Source organism: Lathamus discolor, chromosome 1 (genome assembly GCF_037157495.1).
Source record: "Lathamus discolor isolate bLatDis1 chromosome 1, bLatDis1.hap1, whole genome shotgun sequence".
In the NCBI taxonomy this organism is placed as follows: domain Eukaryota; kingdom Metazoa; phylum Chordata; class Aves; order Psittaciformes; family Psittacidae; genus Lathamus; species Lathamus discolor.
Genome location: NC_088884.1, coordinates 87,241,181 through 87,258,961, shown reverse-complemented (window position 1 = coordinate 87,258,961; position 17,781 = coordinate 87,241,181). Strand labels below are relative to the sequence as shown.

The window sequence follows — 17,781 nt, the reverse complement described above, 5'->3', positions numbered from 1 at the left end:
CTCAAATTCCTTGCTTATTGCCTCTCTGTTCGTTGATCTCACGAGACTGTCCGGGACTACCACTCCCAAGCCACAAGTTGTGGGGCGCCCCTCGTAAGAGTTATAGTCCCGAGCAGCCACAGAGATCACGTCGGGGTCACCAATTTTGTTATAAAAATTTTGTCTTAGCCATGATCTGATTCAATTATTTTATTACAATTGATTAATATCGAGAGGCAATAAGCAAGCAGCGCTGGGTGCACCAGGGAGTCTCCGCTCCACCAGAGACGCACACCGGGGTCTTTGGGGTCCAGGCTCTTATACTTCTTGGTCCGGGGTCTCAGCCAATCCCTTCTTCTGTACACGAATGCCGACGTGGCCCCTTTCCATTATTCTTTTGTTGTTGCTGGGGTCTTTCTCCGGTGAAGGCGTTGCTGAACTTCTCGATCATACATTAACGGGGAGATGTCTTTCACATGCAATTGACCACCATCTTAGCCCCATAAATTCCATTCCTTATCTGGTTACTTATCCTGTAACAGGATGTATCTATCTCTTAGTTACATAACCCCCTTAAAGCATTCAAGCAGTTAAACAAAGCACCCTTTGCAAAACAAAGCAGTTGAGTAAGAGGGCTTATTCCTTGGTTTCTTCTTCTCTCTCATCATTGTATTGACAGAAACATTTATCATAATCATGATCATTCCTATACGTCCCACACACAGTACAATGGTCACAAGGGGTTCCGATTCCACATAAAGTGCAATGGCGACAAGAACTCCTAAGTTGCTGACACGAATCATTCCTGTATACTTCACACTTCAAAGTCTTTTTCTGCAGCTCTCCGGTAGCGGGAACTTGATGGTATTGACCAACAGACTACTGCATGTGCTTGCATTTCTTGTCACGTTTGTAGGTGAGCAAGAGCATATGGTGAGCATCACAGTAAATATCAGTATTGAGAGCTGATTGGTTCTTGCCCGTGTGAACAAGAGCGTAACTCCCTGCACGGCTGTTTCCTGACTAATGAACTGACATTCCCAAAGGGACATGTCTAGGCAGCAACAGGCTGCTCTTGCTCCGTTGCTGTCCTTACAGCCCGACAACAGTTTCCAGGGCACAGGGAGCTCAGCTCCATGTTGTGGTTACAGCCCTGCGACAGTTAGGAGGACGTAGGTTGCTCAGCTCCATTGGCTTGGCCACAGCTCTGTGACCGTTGCAGCGGGCAGTAGAACTGCGGTGGCTGCTGCGTACACAGTGGGGCTGGAGAGCCAAGGCAGCAGCACCAGCATCATGCTGGGCCAGAAGCTAACCCTCAGCAAGCACATCCGTGAGCTGCGTGCCAGCATAGCCTTGCAAGGTGCTGCCCTGTTGGCTTTGCATTATGGACTGGGCCAAGTCGGGGGCTTTTGGTCCCCGCATCATCCTGCACGGTACCAACAGCTCCCCAATGTCCTGCAGGGCAAGCAAGGAAGTTTTACACCAAGTCACAGGAAGAGAAGTTCAATCAGAACCGAGAGCTGCTGCCCCAGCTGCGAGAGGCAATGCAGGAGGATATCCATGTCCTGGGCCTTGCCCGCAAGGTACCAGCGGGTCCCATTTGCTGCCTCCGTGACTGTGACTCTGCTGGGCCTGCAGAGCTGGCTTCCCCACTGGTCCTCTCCAGGAGCAAGAAGCGTAGGGCAGCAGGAGGCTGGGACCATCCCCAGGCTGGCAGTGATGTGCTCTCTGCCCTTCTTCTGCCCACAGCATGAGCTCACCATCTCTGAGGCTTGCGGAGCGAAGCAGCCCGTGGGCATTGCTTTGGCCAGTAAGACGATGGAGGTAATAGCAGAGTCCGGCGGGCCCAGGCTGCTCGCAGTGGGCTGGGGTTCAGGGGATGTTCCGAAGGACCGGTTGTAGGAAACAGGGACCTGGTGCCAGCACCAGGACAGCCCCACAGGGCTGGCGCAGTGAGACACGGAGTGTTCATGAGTGGTCCCCTGGGACCCTTTGCACTGCAGGACCCATCAGGGTCCTCCATTAGCTCCCTGAGCAGGTCCTTTGCCCCGGCAGAGCTCCTGTCCCGCCACGGGAGTGACCATGTCCCAGCATCAGCAGCTTTACCTTGGCAAAGAGTTTTCAGGCAGGACCCCTTCTCCTGTGGGTGCCCAGCGAGCCCTGCCTCCAGCCTGGCAAATGCTCACATCCCATCCAGGTGGGCCAGGAGAAGCTCCGGGCTGAAATCTATGCCCAGGTGAACACATGCAACATGCTGCTGTACCAGGTGAAGCAGCGGAGCCAGGCCAAGGAGCAGCTGCAGAGGCGGCTGCAGCAGCTGCAGGATGTCCAGATGGATGACAAGCAGCACCAGGCACAGGTCCCAGGGCCCCTTCCTGGGGTGGCAGCCCCCATGGGGGGTTTCAGTCAACCCTGCACCCCTGGGTGGGCACCGGTCTTAGTACATGGGGTCACCCCTTGTCTCCTACTATCTCTGCCCCAGGTGGTTCGTACGCTGGAGAACAGCATTGAGAAGATGCAAACAAAAGTCCATGCTGAGCAGAAGGTGGCTGCCCTGTACCTGATGGTGCAGGATGCCCTGAGGAAGGTGAGCTCATCCTCCCTGTGCCGTTGTCTCACGTGCTCCCCCTGCAAAAAGGCACTGAAGTGCCCAAGGGGCTGGGCTGGTGGGACACCCTCCTGCAGGAGGTCCTCCTCCTCCCCTCCATCTTCTGCCCCAGCACAGGGCACCCCTGGGACTCAGTGGGCTGTGGCTCCCTGTGTCCCAGGAGCTGGCCCACCTGCCTCTGCACCTGGACCTCCTGAGTGAGATGGCCGAGCTGCAGCGTGGGGAGGCGGAAGACATGGAGCTCATGGACTCGGATAGTCTCAGAGCTGCTCGTGTAACCAAGGTGAGATGGTCCAGGGCACCTCAGGGTGCTTTCCTGCCCTCCAGAGCCCATAGATGGCACCAGATGTCCATGCTGCTGAGTCTTCCTTCAAGAAAAAGCAAGAATTAGCTTGGCTTCCCCGCAGCTCCCAGATGCCTCCATAGCTCCTCTTGTGTCTGGCTCTTGGGCCAGGCTGCCCTGAGTTGAGGACAGCTGCCTGAAGCACTGGCCATGGGGAAGGTGGCATTCTCCATTCTCTAGCTGTCCTTGCTCAGTTTCCTTCCCAGGCTGTTCACAGGGGGTAGGGGGTGGCATTTTTGATGCTGGCCATGCCAGGGTTAGAAGCTCGCAGAGGTCCACTGTAGCTTTGGGAGCCACTTCTTTTCTGCTCTGCTCCAGGAGCACACGGCCAGGATGGAAACCCAGTTCCTTGCAGAGAGAGAGCTCAGGGCCCGCACCCTGGCTGCTCAGAAAGTGCCCATAGACAGACACTGGCTCAAGGAACCAGAAGAAAGGCTTCTGAAAGCGGTGAGCTGGGGGGACCTGGCACAGGCAGGGCTGCAGGCATAGGGTAGGCATCAGTGCCCAGCCTCCCATGGGTGAGAGGCTGCAGGGCCAGCTCCCCCAAGGTGCCAGCAGCTCAGGGGTGACGATGAACATCCTTGCAGCAAGCAAGGCGAGACCTCCCCAAGGACCTCCTGAGCCTGCCCGCACAGGACCCGCTGGTGGGTGAGTGCCTGTCAGGGTGCAGGGGGTGGATTTGGGCGCAGCCGCAGGCATCCTTCCCTGCCACAGCCTTTCCACCCCAGCTGCCAAACTGGAGGCCACCAAGTGCGGCTGGAGCGTGGGACCCTGGTGATGGAGAAGATGGAGAAGGCTAAGGCTGCGGTGCACTGCTCCTGCCTCTGGGTGAGCTGAAAACCCATCTCTGGTAGAACCTGGGGCTGCTCCAGCCCCAGGGAGCTGAGCCCTGTCTGCTCACCTTGTTCCATTGCAGGGTTATGTGCTCTCCCCTGTCCCCAGAGCCCCCTGGGGCCCCTCTTGTACAGGCAGGGATGGAACTGCTTTGCTCCACAACATGAACTTGCAGTGGTTCCTGTGGTTCCTGGTGTAGAAACCTCCCCAGGACCACGGCCCAGATCCTGTACCCTGCAGGAGTGCCCTGGGTGAGTCCTTGTGCTCTCCCCCGGCCAGGACATCCCCGGCAGGCTCCTGGCACAGCAGAAGTCCCTGGTGGGACTCCAACAGTACCTCACAGGGTGCAAGGAGAAGCAGCAGGAGCTGAAGAAGGTGCTGAAGGAGCTGGAGGAGCCAGCCCCCAGACACAATCAGGTGCTGCTGGCCTCCGGCTGGTCACGCCAAACGGGCCACCACCCTTGGGGGCAGGGGGACATGTGCATGGCAGGTGTCCCAACAGGGCACCCCTTCCGTTGTCACCCTGCGGCTGCCCACCCGTCCTGCAAGGGGATGTTTCTGAGCAGGGTGCTGCCCCAGCTCTGGTGCCGGCAGAGCACCCAAAGCTCCTGCGCTGGCAGCAGGAGGACCCTTGCTCGTTGCCTGGCATGGGAAGTGGGACCAGCAGCAGCATGGGGCTGAGTTGCAGGCAGCATCTCTGCTCTGCACGTGGGGGCAGCAGCTTTTGCAACAGGCCTGGGGTGTCTGCACCCCTGTGCAGTTGTATGGATGTGACCGTGGTTGGCTCCAGGGGGCTGGAGGAGGAGCTGAGGACGAGGCTCCAGTGGGGAGAGGCTCGGCTGGAACAGAGGCGAGCCCAGCTGCTGAGGAGCCAGGAGATGCTGCTGCTGGAGTTTGAAAACGGAGCTGACAGCCTCTTCGTGCCCCTGCGGAGCATCGCCGTGCCTGGCCAGGTACCCGCACAATGCTGGGCTGAGCGCAGCACATTGGTGGTGCAGCGGCACCGTGTGGTGGCACTTGGTGCAGCAACCCTCACCCCGAGGGGTTCGTTTTCCCCACCAAGACCGTTCTCTCTCTCTCTGACTCCAGGAGCATTCTGTCAAGGCCGTGGGAGTGGACGAGAAGCTCCAGCAGTGTGAGCAGAAGCTGCAGTACCTGGTGCAGCGGGTGGCTGACCTGCCCCCCTCCAGCCGCAGCGAGGATGATGAGGGGCACGGGGGCTCCATCGCTGCTGCGCTCTCTGGGGACCCACACAGGCTTTCCAGGGTGGCCCATCCCAAGCCATCCTCCCAGCTGGAGGACGGAGGTGCTCGAGGGAAGAGCGACAGAGCAGCTCAGGCCCAGGTGGCCCTGGGCTCTGTGGGGTGTTCCCTACCAGGGGCACGTGGAGGTTGGGCACCCCTTTGGTTGTAACACCCGCCTCCCCTTCAGCTATGAACACAGCGTCTCTTTCACAGACTTTCGTGAAGGTCAGACAGCTGCTGGAGAAAACCCTCATGAGTGATCCACAGAACCAGAAGGTTTCCTTGGAGGACACGGGCATGAGGGTCCAAGGTAGGAAAGGGGACACATCCCACAGCAACTGCCCCAGCCCCTGCCTCCTGGCGTTCCTGGGTGTCCTTGCCCATCTCCCACTGTCCCAGCAGACCCCAGCCCAGGAGCTGCTCCAGGCGTTGCGGCTGCCCTCAGCTGTCTCCAAGGCTTTGAGCATAGTGCTGGTTTTATGTGTGGATGTGGGAGACTGCAGGCAGATGGTGGGTTGGGGAGCGTAGAACCACCACAGGAGCAAGCAGGGATGCTGCGCTGCAAGCGGGGAGACCCTCCTCGTCTTCAAAATCACTTGGCTGTGAATCTTCTTCACAGCCGGTGCTTGGCTCTGCCAGTGGCCTCCTCCTACGGGAGCTTCTGGTACCTCACCACCTTTCCTTAACAAAGCGGGACCCAGACCTTTATGGGAAGCCCCAGCAGGGTTGAGACAGGCCACAGCAGGTCCTGCAGGTCCCCCTGGGCTGCTGGTGTGGCACAGCCAATCGGCAGTGCCTGTCCTGAGGGCTCTCCACGATGCCTGCAGCCCTCCAAAATGTGCCGGCTCCTCCTGGGGACACAGGCACAGCAGAGGCAGCCCCACAGACGCTCCCCAGCACGCTCCCCTCTGCTCTCTCCTCCAGATGATTTGGATTTTGCTGACAACCAGAGTGGCCTTGTCCTCAGCAGGGAAGACATTAAGAAGCAAGGGCTGCGGTTGATCGAAAGCAAGAAGAAAAGCAAGAGGCAGTAGTGGTTGCTCCCTGAGACCTGGGCATGCCCCAGACCACCCCGTTGTATGCTTTTCCCTTGTATTAATAGAGGAGATGCTTTTCCTTCCTCCAAAGCTTGTGTTAGAGCTGAAACAGGAGGTGGCAAGTCGCTTGTGTCCCTGGAACATGTGGGTCAAAGGTGGAGGGAAGCTGAGCCGGGTTTGGAGGCAACCACATCCCCTGCCCCTCTCCCCACAGCGCTGGGGACGGGCTGGTCCGGGGACAGCTTTCTTGGGCAAAGCACAGCTGGGGGCAGGCTGGCTTTCTCCCCCTTGGTCCCATGGGTCCAACACCTTCCTGGGCCCTCTGCGCCTCCAGGACTCCAGCGGGCTGGCACAGAGGGCACTATGCCAAGCCTTTGGATCCAGGATGGGAACCTCAGTCCTGCCCGTAGGTCACAGGCCATGTTCTCTTCTCTACAGAGGCACATGTAAAACAGTGCTGCAAAGAGATGATGTTTGCCCAAGAGGAGCCACGCTGGGGCCTTCTGCCAGAGACTGGTGGTCTGGAGCCCCAGGAGGCACCTCATCCACTTCCACAGGGAGGCATCAGCATCAGACCAAGCTTTCACTATCATTGTTCCTTGGTCCGTGTGCTTCATGCTGATGGCACCTGTGACATCATCACTGGCAGGAAGAAAGGCAACAAACTTTTGGTCACACCAAATGCGCTTGGTGGGCTTTGTGTGACTGCAGGTGTGGGGATTCTGTTGCCAGGCGTAGCACAAGTTGTGGCTTTGAAAGGAAGCTCCAGAAGGAGCATGATGTGCCAGTGACCACATCTAATGGAGCTTCCCAGAACCAAGAGCCCAACAGGCATGTTCTTCTGCAAGGACGCTGTGCTTTGCTGTCACCCATCCACCTCCTGCCCCTGTCCTGTTCTCACATGCTTACCACAGCCAGGTGTGCAAGCTGAACTTCTTATCATTATTATTGGTGGCAGCAGTAGTGATTTGTGTTATACCTTAGTTACTGGACTGCTCAACCTGTGGGAGTTACATCCTTTCGATTTTCCTCTCCATCCCTCCGGGAGCGGGGGGAGTTAGTGCAGGGGAGTGAGTGAACTGCTATATGGTACTGAATTATCGGCTTGGCTTAAACCACAACACCCAGTTAACTCATTATGTTAATGACACTGTTCAAATTAAATGCAGTTTCCTGTCTGCATTTTCACAGCTGTATAGGTTTCTATTTTATTTATGTACAGCTGCCACAGATCTTCATCTTTCACTGGTGCTGTAACTTCCCAAAAGTACATGTTCCATTCTTGACGTAGTAGTCACTCTCCATTTGAACTCAGGACACGTTAGTCATCCTCAAGTCCCAGCCAACTTTGAAACTGTGGTGTAAATTATTCTCCCAAAAATCTTATGCTAACACCCTTGCCAACCAACTTCTTATTGACTGATTTTCTGACCTTAAGATAATTTTGCATGTCCACATTCTCATTGTTCTCTCACATTCTTAAAGTTCAGTATCATATACTCAATTCAGCAACAGCTGGGGTAATTTCCCTTAATTTCATCATTAATTATACCTTCCCCAGATATAAACCATAAACTCAAATCACCCAAAGGAATATCTGATCCAATTGCAACTCAAGTTTTAAGATGCTACAGACACCTAAAGCAACAAAAGCATTAAAACCAAAGAAATAAAGAAACAAGAAACTATCAAAACTTAATCTGTCCTCCATTAATAGAACAATGAAAAGGGAAACCTCCATCTGCCAGGCCAAGCTAACAGCCACTGTAGCTTAAAAAAGGAACTGGTTTGCTACTGGCCTCTATTCTAGCTGCACAAAAAATTGCTTTTTCCGTGGCTCCAAAAAGGAGAAGAAGAGGGCAAGGAGCAAAGGATGGAAGTCAAGTGTCCTTCAAGTACATATCCAATACCAGCAACACAGTGAATGTGCATGCAGATTGGATTTAAAACAGAATAAAAATACCCCACATGGCCCAATTTCAAGCTACTTGAATAAGATCTTCGCATGCTCAGTAGGAAATGTGTGGAAGGAGATGCACCGGGCTGCATGCCTGTTTCTCGCTTAACATATTTTTCAAGGGTGTCAGAAAAAGAGCAAGACATCTTTACATCTTATCAATTGCAATTTATATTATAAACTTCCCCCCATTTCTTCCTTGGCTTCAGTAAGCACAAAGTAAAACCCTTATGAAACACAGCCAATATCTTATTAAATTAACCCATAGCATCCTCTTAGGTAAGTTTAGGAAATGCAGGTTACATGAATGGACAGTGAGGTGGATTGAGAACTGGCTGAATGCAGAGTTGAGAGGGCTGTGATCAGATGAGCAGAATCCAGTCGGAGGCCTGTGATCAGTGGTGTTCCCCAAGGATCAATACTGGGTCCACTCTTTTTCAACTTGTTTGTCAGTGACCTGGATGAAGGGCTAGAGTGTACCCTCAGCAAGTTTGCCAATAATAGGCTGGAGATTTGGGTAGAGAAATCTAATGAGGTTCAACAAAGGCTAGTGTAGGGTACTGCACCTGGGGAGAAAGAACCCCAAGTACCAGCACGGGTTGGTGGCTGACCTGCTAGAGACAGCTCAGCCGAGAAGGAGATGGCAAGTTGACTACGAGCCAGCAGCGAGCCCTTGTGGCCAGGAGGGCCAATAGTATCCTCGGGTTGCATCGGGAGGAGTGTGGCAGCAGGTCGACGGAGGCGATCCTCCCCCTTTCCTTGGCCCTGGTGAGGCAGCTCTGGAGTACTGTGTCCAGTTCTGGGCTCCTCAGTACAAGACAGACAAAGAGGTATGGGAAAGGGTCCAGGGATGATTGAGGCTTTGGAGCATCTTTCTTATGAGGAGAGATTGAAGGAGCTGGGCCTGTTTAGTCCAAAGAGCAGACTGAGAGGGGATCTCATTAATGGATATGAATATCTCAAAGTCAAGTGCAAGGAGGATGGTGCCAGACTCTCTTCAGTGGTGCCCAGCAACAGGATGAGGAGCAATGGCTATAAAACTAAAACACAAGAAGTTTCACCTCAACATGAGGAAGAGCTTCTTTACATTTAGGGTGGCAGAGCACAGGAACAGGCTGCCCAGAGAGATTGTGCAGTCTTCCTCTCTGGAGGCATTCAAAACCCGCCAGGATGCCTTCCTGTGTAGGTGGCCCTACCTTGGCAGGGGGGGTTGGACTAGATGATTTCCAAAGGTTCCTACCAACTCTAATGATTCTGTGAACCAAGTATCTCATCTATTTATCACCACACCAGTACAGTATGTGCTACACATACAAACACCAAATCCACTCAGTAAAATGTATAGTCCTTCGACCACTGTATTGAAACTTCTGTAGCAAGATTACGAAAATCAAGTTCAAATCATACCTTTTTTGCATAAGGCAAATGGTGAATACAACCATAGGAGAGGCTATGGCACACCATCTCTGGCCACTTCCAGAAAGTCAGCTTACTGCCATGAATAAAGAGGGTGGTGAGGCACTGGAATGGGTTGCCCAGGGAGGTTGTGAGTGCTCCATCCCTGGCGGTGTTCAAGGCCAGGTTGGATGAAGCCTTGGGTGGGATGGTTTAGTGTGAGGTGTCCCTGCCTATGGCAGGGGGGTTGGAACTAGATGATCTTGAGGTCCTTTCCAACCCTAACTATTCTATGGTTCTATCTTTAGCCAAATACAAATCCTACTCCTTTTGACAAAAAGTAGAGTTTCCACTATTGGTTTGAAGTTTTTTCTTCACTAAGTTAGAAGTGACTCCTGATACAAATAATACAAACATAAAAGCAAAATTTGCACATGAAATAAATGCTTAAGTTCCCATTTCACTAAAGAAATTAGTTCAATTTTGGGTGCTGGAGCTGTGGAGGGAAAAAAAAACCAAACCCACACAACAACCCTTACCTGTTGCTTTAAATCACACTGGTTTATATCAGTCCTCATTATTTACTCTTACCATTTTGCTTTGGGCAAAGTATCATTGAGGACCTTTTCTTATCACTTCCATACAAAACTAAAAATCGTATTTTCCAGAAGACTTCATTATGGTTTTTTATTTTTAAATTTAGAAGCAAAATATGTACCATAACAATCAGACACTCAGCATTTAATATTTGATAACATCAGGGACCTTCAGAGAACAATCTGTCAGATTTCGAGGTTTTATTTGAGAAGGGCATACCCATCTTTCCTTCGCAATGGGGGAAGCTGCAGGCCACTCCAAAGTAACTGCATTAGGAAGAGGTATCAGCCACCTTGTTTGAAGTTCAAATCCTTGCATTTTCATGCCAATCCTACATCCCTCCTGTTTGAGCTATGCAAGAAATTCAAGTCCATCAAAACTCTTATGCAGGTCCGAGTCTTCAAAAATTCACATACACAGTTGGAGAAGAAACTTTACTTGTGTTACCCCAGATACATGTGGCCAAGTGCCAGCCACAGAAACTGAAAAATACAGAGAAACAAATCTTCCTTGTTATCTTACCTCAGGTAATCAAATAAGAGCTATGGGGTGTAATTTTAAAAAGCCAAACAAAGGTCAAGGTGGCTCCTGAACCGCCTTACACACTTTGATTATTTCTCTTGCTATTGCTGCAACCATGAACTCCAAGCACCGGACACTGCAGGAGAGGCACAGAGTGAAAAATGAAGACCTCTCCTCTGTCAGCTCCAGTGAGAGTGCTGACTTAATATTCTTCCCCTGCCCATCGCTGATGAAAGGGTTTCTGCTGCAAAGAAGGACTGATGAATTACATGGAAGAGAAGGTAGATTTCTGTCTTAATACATATATTTTCTCTCTCTCTGTACTTCACCCTGCTCCTGTTAAGTATCGGCCAAGCTGATGGAATCAATACTAAACACAGTTCCTGGAGCTCAGGCTAAAGAAATCACCTCATTCTGGATGTCAGAAAACAAACTCTGGAAATTGCCATCTGTAAGTAACCCCTCCAAGAAATCTGCCCTCTCCAGGGAAATCCTTTGGCAACAGCCTACTACAAACAGAAAGGTTTCCATTGTTTCATCTGGAAGAGTGTGGAACAAGACTCTGCTCCCCATAACTCAAAACTTTCCAGAGAGGGAAGAGAGTCTGTCCCACTTTGGATACAGAGGACTCAACGGATGATAAGGCACCTCAGATGCAAGGTAACATTTCCGTTACTTTTCACTTACAGGTTCAATCCACCAGCTTCTGCCTTCAGGAAGGCGTGCTGCAGTACGTACACCCAGGTCACCAAAAGAGCTTGAGATCTGCAGCAGGGTTCTATAATTGGCAGATTATTCTGCCTTTTGTACTCTGATAGTGGGAATAGTTGCCAAATGTCACACCACACTGACAGTGTACTGGAGGAAACATGCCACCTCATGGCAATCCACAAGTAGGCAACAACCCTGTTACTCCCAGAAGGAGTTCATCGCAGTTCACTTGTCATGTCATTGCAATGACCATTTTTTGCTTTAGGACAGTGGGTTTCATGCTATATAGCTGCTACATTTTGTGGAATAGTTTTTCCTTTCTTAAAAGATACTGGACAAAATAGTTAATACATGTTCTGGCATTTTAAAGCTTTAAAGGTTGATATTCCATACTCCAGAGCAAAGCAGTTGAATTACTCCTCTTTTACTCTCGTCTTGCAAAACCACTTAAAAATCCTGACTCCTGTTGGATCAAATGCTAAAAGTAACAGTTAAAAAGAAGAGGCCCTATTCACTTCTGTTTGATGATTTTTTTCCTCTGTAAGACTAGTACTTGCTACCCTTTAAAAATCCTTTTACAAGTTACAAAGGAGTTACAAAGGAAAAAAATAACCACTTCAAACGCAAGACAGCATCACTGAGAAATTGCTTGGGAAAAAACTGATGAACAGAATAAAAAACCTTGGAAAGATAGATTATGACAGAAGTAACCAGAGGAAATCAACAGAGAAGTATTATCAAAATTTGGTAGCGTTGCTTGGTCCTATAGTCCCCTTCCACAAAAGAGCTTTCAGAGCAAATCCACAGATACAGTGAGACGAAGGCTGCCCACCAGGAGATAAAATATTTCTTATCCTTTTTGATGAAATTAGAACTAAGACTCAGGGGTTTTTTTTCATTTAAGACTCTTCCTACTGTGATTAATCTGCACTTCCTCTGAGAAGGTAATTAAACCAGTCACACTTCTATGAACCCATGGACTAGATTTTCAAAAAACATCTGGTAGTTTAACAAGCAGTAGTCTCCGTGAAAGCCAGGGTACACCACCACTTCCAGAAACCTCAGCAGATGGCTAAGTCTACCCTTTTTGATCTGGGTGTTTGCTACTTTGCCATGATTTGAAGAGCAGCTGAATCAGTCCCTCTAAACTCCAGAAGGTTTTATTACATCAAAACATATTTTATCCCCGAGATGTTTGCAGCAGTTTTCTAATTAAAGATGGTAACAATATTTCAGAAAGGAGAAAAAAAATCAGTTTATGAAATACCCTATATACCACTCTACTTGCAGTGCACAAACAATGCACACAATATTCAATTAGGCATAAATCACAGGCCCCTTAATATGGCCTGGCAGAGGTAATGTGGTGCTCATGTGAATAATAACTAGGCTCTTTGGCTATAACCCATGTATGTTTTAAACATTCTTTAATACTGTTGCAACTGGTGACCCTACCAAGATGCTATTGCACCATGGTTTTGTTAGGTGTAATTAATTTCACGTAACCCATATTATTCTAAATTAGATCAGCTTGCTCTGAATGAGTCCTTTCTTTCTTTGAATTAGAATATCAAATCATTATTCTTTCTTTTTCGTGTTTTGCATAGCTCCAGCTAGAAAGGGTAGTACAATGTGCTAAGCAGCAAGAGACTCATGCTAGTACACTTCTGCTGCTTTTATTCACGTTACCCTGCCATCCCCAAAACTAAAATTTACAGAGGGAGCTATATCTGTAAAAACACAGAATTCAAGGTACAGGCAGATTCCAGGGTATAATTTCTGTGAATAAATCGCTTTAGGGCATTTAGCTGAATGCATATTGAAAATGATAGGAACAACAGTATACAGAAACAATGTAATGTTGTGCTTTTAAGGGTTTGGGAGTTGTCTTCAGCCTGGCTAAAGTTTATGATGACCACTTCCCTGACAGGTTGGCTACTTTACTTTCAGCTAATGTGCCCCCATAAATCAAGTGTCACAGCAGATAGTGTCAGTACATACATGTTATTGCTACATAGTGATATTGGAAAACTGGTCTGAACACACTCTGCAGGCCTGCCCATCAGTCTGTAGAACACAGGTGAATGTCCAAGCCAGCTTTTGTTAACATGGAAAGTATTATGGATCAAGAAAAAGAAAGGCTGTCCGGACATAAAAAGAGTCACCACCTCCTTTGGGCAGCAGGTATAGAGGAATAAATTTGTCACACAGAGTCACATCAGACTATCAAGGTAGTCAGGTAGCCGGTAAAAGCAGTGGCAAGAATGAGACTGCGAGGAAAGGACAAGAGCGGAAAGAGATGGAGTCTCCCTCTCACAGTTCATGTGGGCAAAAATGAGCCTATTTCACCCTTCAAGCAGCACTTCAGCACTAGGTCATACCTTGCTTTTGAATAATAGGCTAAAAGTGGATCCAGTTACAAAAGAATTTAAAACATTATTAAACTATTAAATAACAAAATGCCATAACCAACTAGAAAAAGATATGTAGGATTTTCACTGTCAGTTACAGAATATCAGCCTAAGGCTGAAACAACAGAAAGCTGTCGTAGATGCTGGAGAAGAGAAGGCTGCGTGGGGACCTAATAGCAGCCTTCCAGTACCTGAAGGGGGCCTATAGGGATGCTGGGGAGGGACTCTTCGTCAGGGACTGTAGTAACAGGACAAGGGGTAATGGGTTAAAACTTAAACAGGGGAAGTTTAGATTGGATATAAGGAGGAAATTCTTTCCTGTTAGGGTGGTGAGACACTGGAATCGGTTGCCCAGGGAGGTTGTGAGTGCTCCATCCCTGGCAGTGTTCAGCCAGGTTGGATGAAGCCTTGTGTGGGATGGTTTAGTGTGAGGTGTCCCTGTCCATGGCAGGGGGGTTGGAACTAGATGATCTTGAGGTCCTTTCCAACCCTAACTATTCTATGATTCTATGATTCTATGATTCTATGCAATTGCACACGGGGGCTACAGGAGGTTTCTATAGGTTCCTAAACTATCCATAGGAGAAGTGAGATTTGCAGAAGCAGCTAGGTGTTCAGTTGCCACCCCTTTCAACTCTCTTGACAATCTGAAGAGACTAGAATCTTTGTGTGATGGTACAACAGCTTTTAGAATCATAGAATCATAGAATAGTTAGGCTTGGTAAGGACTGCAAGATCATCTAGTTCCAACCCCCCTGCCATGGGCAGGGACACCTCACACTAAACCATCCCACACAAGGCTTCATCCAACCTGGCCTTGAACACTGCCAGGGATGGAGCACTCACAACCTCCTTGGGCAACCAATTCCAGTGCCTCACCACCCTAACAGGAAAGAATTTCTTCCTTATATCCAATTTAAACTTCCCCTGTTTAAGTTTTAACCCATTACCCCTTGTTCTATCACTACAGTCCCTGACGAAGAGTCCCTCCCCAGCATCCCTATAGGCCCCCTTCAGGTACTGGAAGGCTGCTATGAGGTCTCCATGCAGCCTTCTCTTCTCCAGGCTGAACAGCCCCAACTTCCTCAACCTATCTTCATACAGGAGGTGCTCCAGTCCCCTGATCATCCTCGTGGCCCTCCTATGGACTTGTTCCAACAGTTCCATGTCCTATTTATGTTGAGGACACCAGAACTGCACACAATACTCCAGGTGAGGTCTCACAAGAGCAGAGCAGAGGGGCAGGATCACCCCCTTCGACCTGCTGGTCAAGCTCCTTTTGATGCAGCCCAGGATGCGGTTGGCTTTCTGGGCTGCGAGCGCACACTGCTGGCCCATGTTCATTTTCTCATTGACCAGCACCCCCAAGTCCTTCTCCGCAGGGCCGCTCTGAATCTCTTCTCCGCCCAAGCTGTAGCTGTGCCTAGGATTGCTCCGACTCAGGAGTAGGACCTTGCACTTGTCATGGTTGAACTTCATAAGGTTGGCATCAGCCCACCTCACAAGCGTGTCGAGGTCCCTCTGGATGGCATCCCTTCCCTCCAGCATATCAACTGGACCACACAGCTTGGTGTCATCGGCAAACTTGCTGAGGGCGCACTCAATCCCACTGTCCATGTCAGTGACGAAGATGTTAAACAAGACCGGTCCCAACACTGATCCCTGAGGGGCACCACTCGTTACTGGTCTCCAGCTGGACATTGAGCCATTGACCACAACTCTTTGTGTGCGGCCATCCAGCCAGTTCTTTATCCACCGAGTGCTCCATCCATCAAATTGATGTCTCTCCAATTTAGAGACAAGGATGTTGTGTGGGACAGTGTCAAATGCTTTGCACAAGTCCAGGTAGATGACATCAACTGCTTTACCCTTGTCCATCAATTCACTTGACAAACCTGGCATCAAGAGTCTTGAGACACAAAAGCAACTTCTGCAGTGTTATTCAAGGACAAAAAAAGGCCAAGAAAGTGGGAAAAAGCAAGTACATTATAACAAACAAATAAACAAAGAAAAGAGGCCAGAGTTTTCTGGAACAAGCCTGGGCATTAAAGATGAATTGTGTAATAAAAGCTGGGAACCTTAAACTGACTGAAGTGCAAAGGAACAATCTGGTGGTTAAGCAGTGTCAGTATCAATAAGCATTTTGGACACAACTGATTTTTTGCATTACAGAAATGCGTTCAGGGCCACTGTGGTCTTTCTTTTGTACGACTGTGAGAGGTTTACTGAGTAAACACTGTGAAATTAATCTAAGTAGTTTTCTTCTGAACACAAAGGAGACAAGAAAAATAGAGCTATGAATTAAATCTTTGTCCTTTAATATTTCACAGATGTCATATTGTGCACTACCCACCATGAACTTTTTACATTATTTAGATCATTTTCTCTAAAAAATGTTTAGCCTATGAAGGAATCAATGGCAGAGAACTTTGCAGTTTTTCAAGGACTATTTTGACCATGGCTCCATGCACGATTCCAGTCCTGTATTTGAATGAAGTATTTAGTTGGAATAGGCAAAGACAGTTTGCCATAAATCAGAAAGTCTCACACCTAAACACAAGTTAGATTTTTCCCAAATCCTCAAAAGTTAAATCACTTTGTATCAAATACCTTATGCACTTCTCCCTGGTAGTGCAACAATTATTCCAGAAAGCTGTATTTGTAGAACAGCTTTGGACAAGCTTGTGTTTGATCCTTCATATTCCCCATGACAGAGAGGAGAAGGAAGAGAAACAGAAAGATAATTCTGTGTGCACATGAACCAGACCCCAGGAGAATGCATTACATTAATTTTTCTCCTAAGTGTTTCTACATTTTCACACACAGAGTCAAGCAAATTAAATCTCTAATCAACACTGAACATTGTTGAGCATGCAACAAAAATGAGAGACCATTTTACCACTCATCAATTCACTTTAATCAAGATAAATACACTGCAGTATAGATGGGGAGACACGTCCTTTTTTGTGGCTGAAAAGAAATTGTAATATCTTTTGAGGGCTGCTTAAGGTCCATGTACAAACACGGCCTTCTGACTTTCAGTCTGGACTAATTTACCTGGTGATGGCTTGGAGCATGGACAGAAGGCACATGAAGCAGTCTGACCAGCAAACCCAAAATACCCAAGCATATATCTTAGTCCCACCAGGGGCTAAGAGTGCCTGAAAAGACACTCTCCTCAGCTTCAGAAGAGGGTGGAGGGGTGAAAAAAAAAAAAACAACACCTCCATACAGGAACAAGAGCCCAGTCATCCCATATTTCCTAGTGCCAGCAGCAAACCCATCCATTGCTAGGGGTTAGCAAGCCCTAAGAGCACAGTGGTGCCTCAAGGTGCCACAGGAGCTGTGACCACAAGGATGCAGCCAAATGTGCCACTGAGCAGAGCACCATAGGCAATGCTGGGGAAGAGCAGCACAGGGGATTGGGAGTACCTCTCCCAGGTGTCTCCAGCTAGAGGATGGCCAATTCAGATTCCAAGTTACATCCAGCCCAGAGGAAGCCTAACGTTGTCTTATTGAGCCTGGAGATCATCATCCTTCTCAAACTGAATTTAAACAGTTTGGACGTCAAACTGTCTGCCCACTGCAGGGAGACACAAACAAGCTCTGTCCATTCTGGGACTCAGGTGCAAACAAGACAGCTACAACTCAAAAGGCACATGGCCAGCTTAACATAGCACCATATCTAAGCTAATATGACCTCTTGCTATTTAGCTCAAAGACAGCTCTACTGCTTCCCTGGCAGAGCTGGTTTTCAGCCTGACTTTGCTGAAAGTTGCCGAAGAGGAATCCTGTTGGATGATGCCAAGAGGTGAGTGTTGCAGAGCTCCCTTGAAATCTTCTCTCCCCCAGTTCTGAAGGCAAAGGGGACACAGATGAGGCAAGTGTATTAACTTCTCAGTAAATCCCCAGAAAAGTTTTCCTGAGGTTTGAGGTTTCCAATTTCTCCCATATCCAAAACAAATTACTGGCTGCAATCCCAGATGTAGCACTGGTAAACAAAGATTGATTTTAATAAGGCACCTTTCTTTATGTTAGAAAGGGCAGAATAACTACAGGAGTTGATAGCAGGCATGTCCCATGTGCAAGTGCTTGTGATGCCTCTGGAATGCAATATGGCATGGCCCACAGACTCTGTCATCA

At 48.9% G+C, this 17,781-nt stretch overlaps 1 pseudogene; it reads left to right on the top strand.

Moving 5' to 3' along the window:
- Positions 1–1,698: 1,698 nt before the first annotated feature.
- On the top strand, positions 1,699–6,667 carry LOC136007239 (coiled-coil domain-containing protein 183-like; annotated as a pseudogene).
- The last annotated feature ends 11,114 nt before the right edge of the window (positions 6,668–17,781 follow it).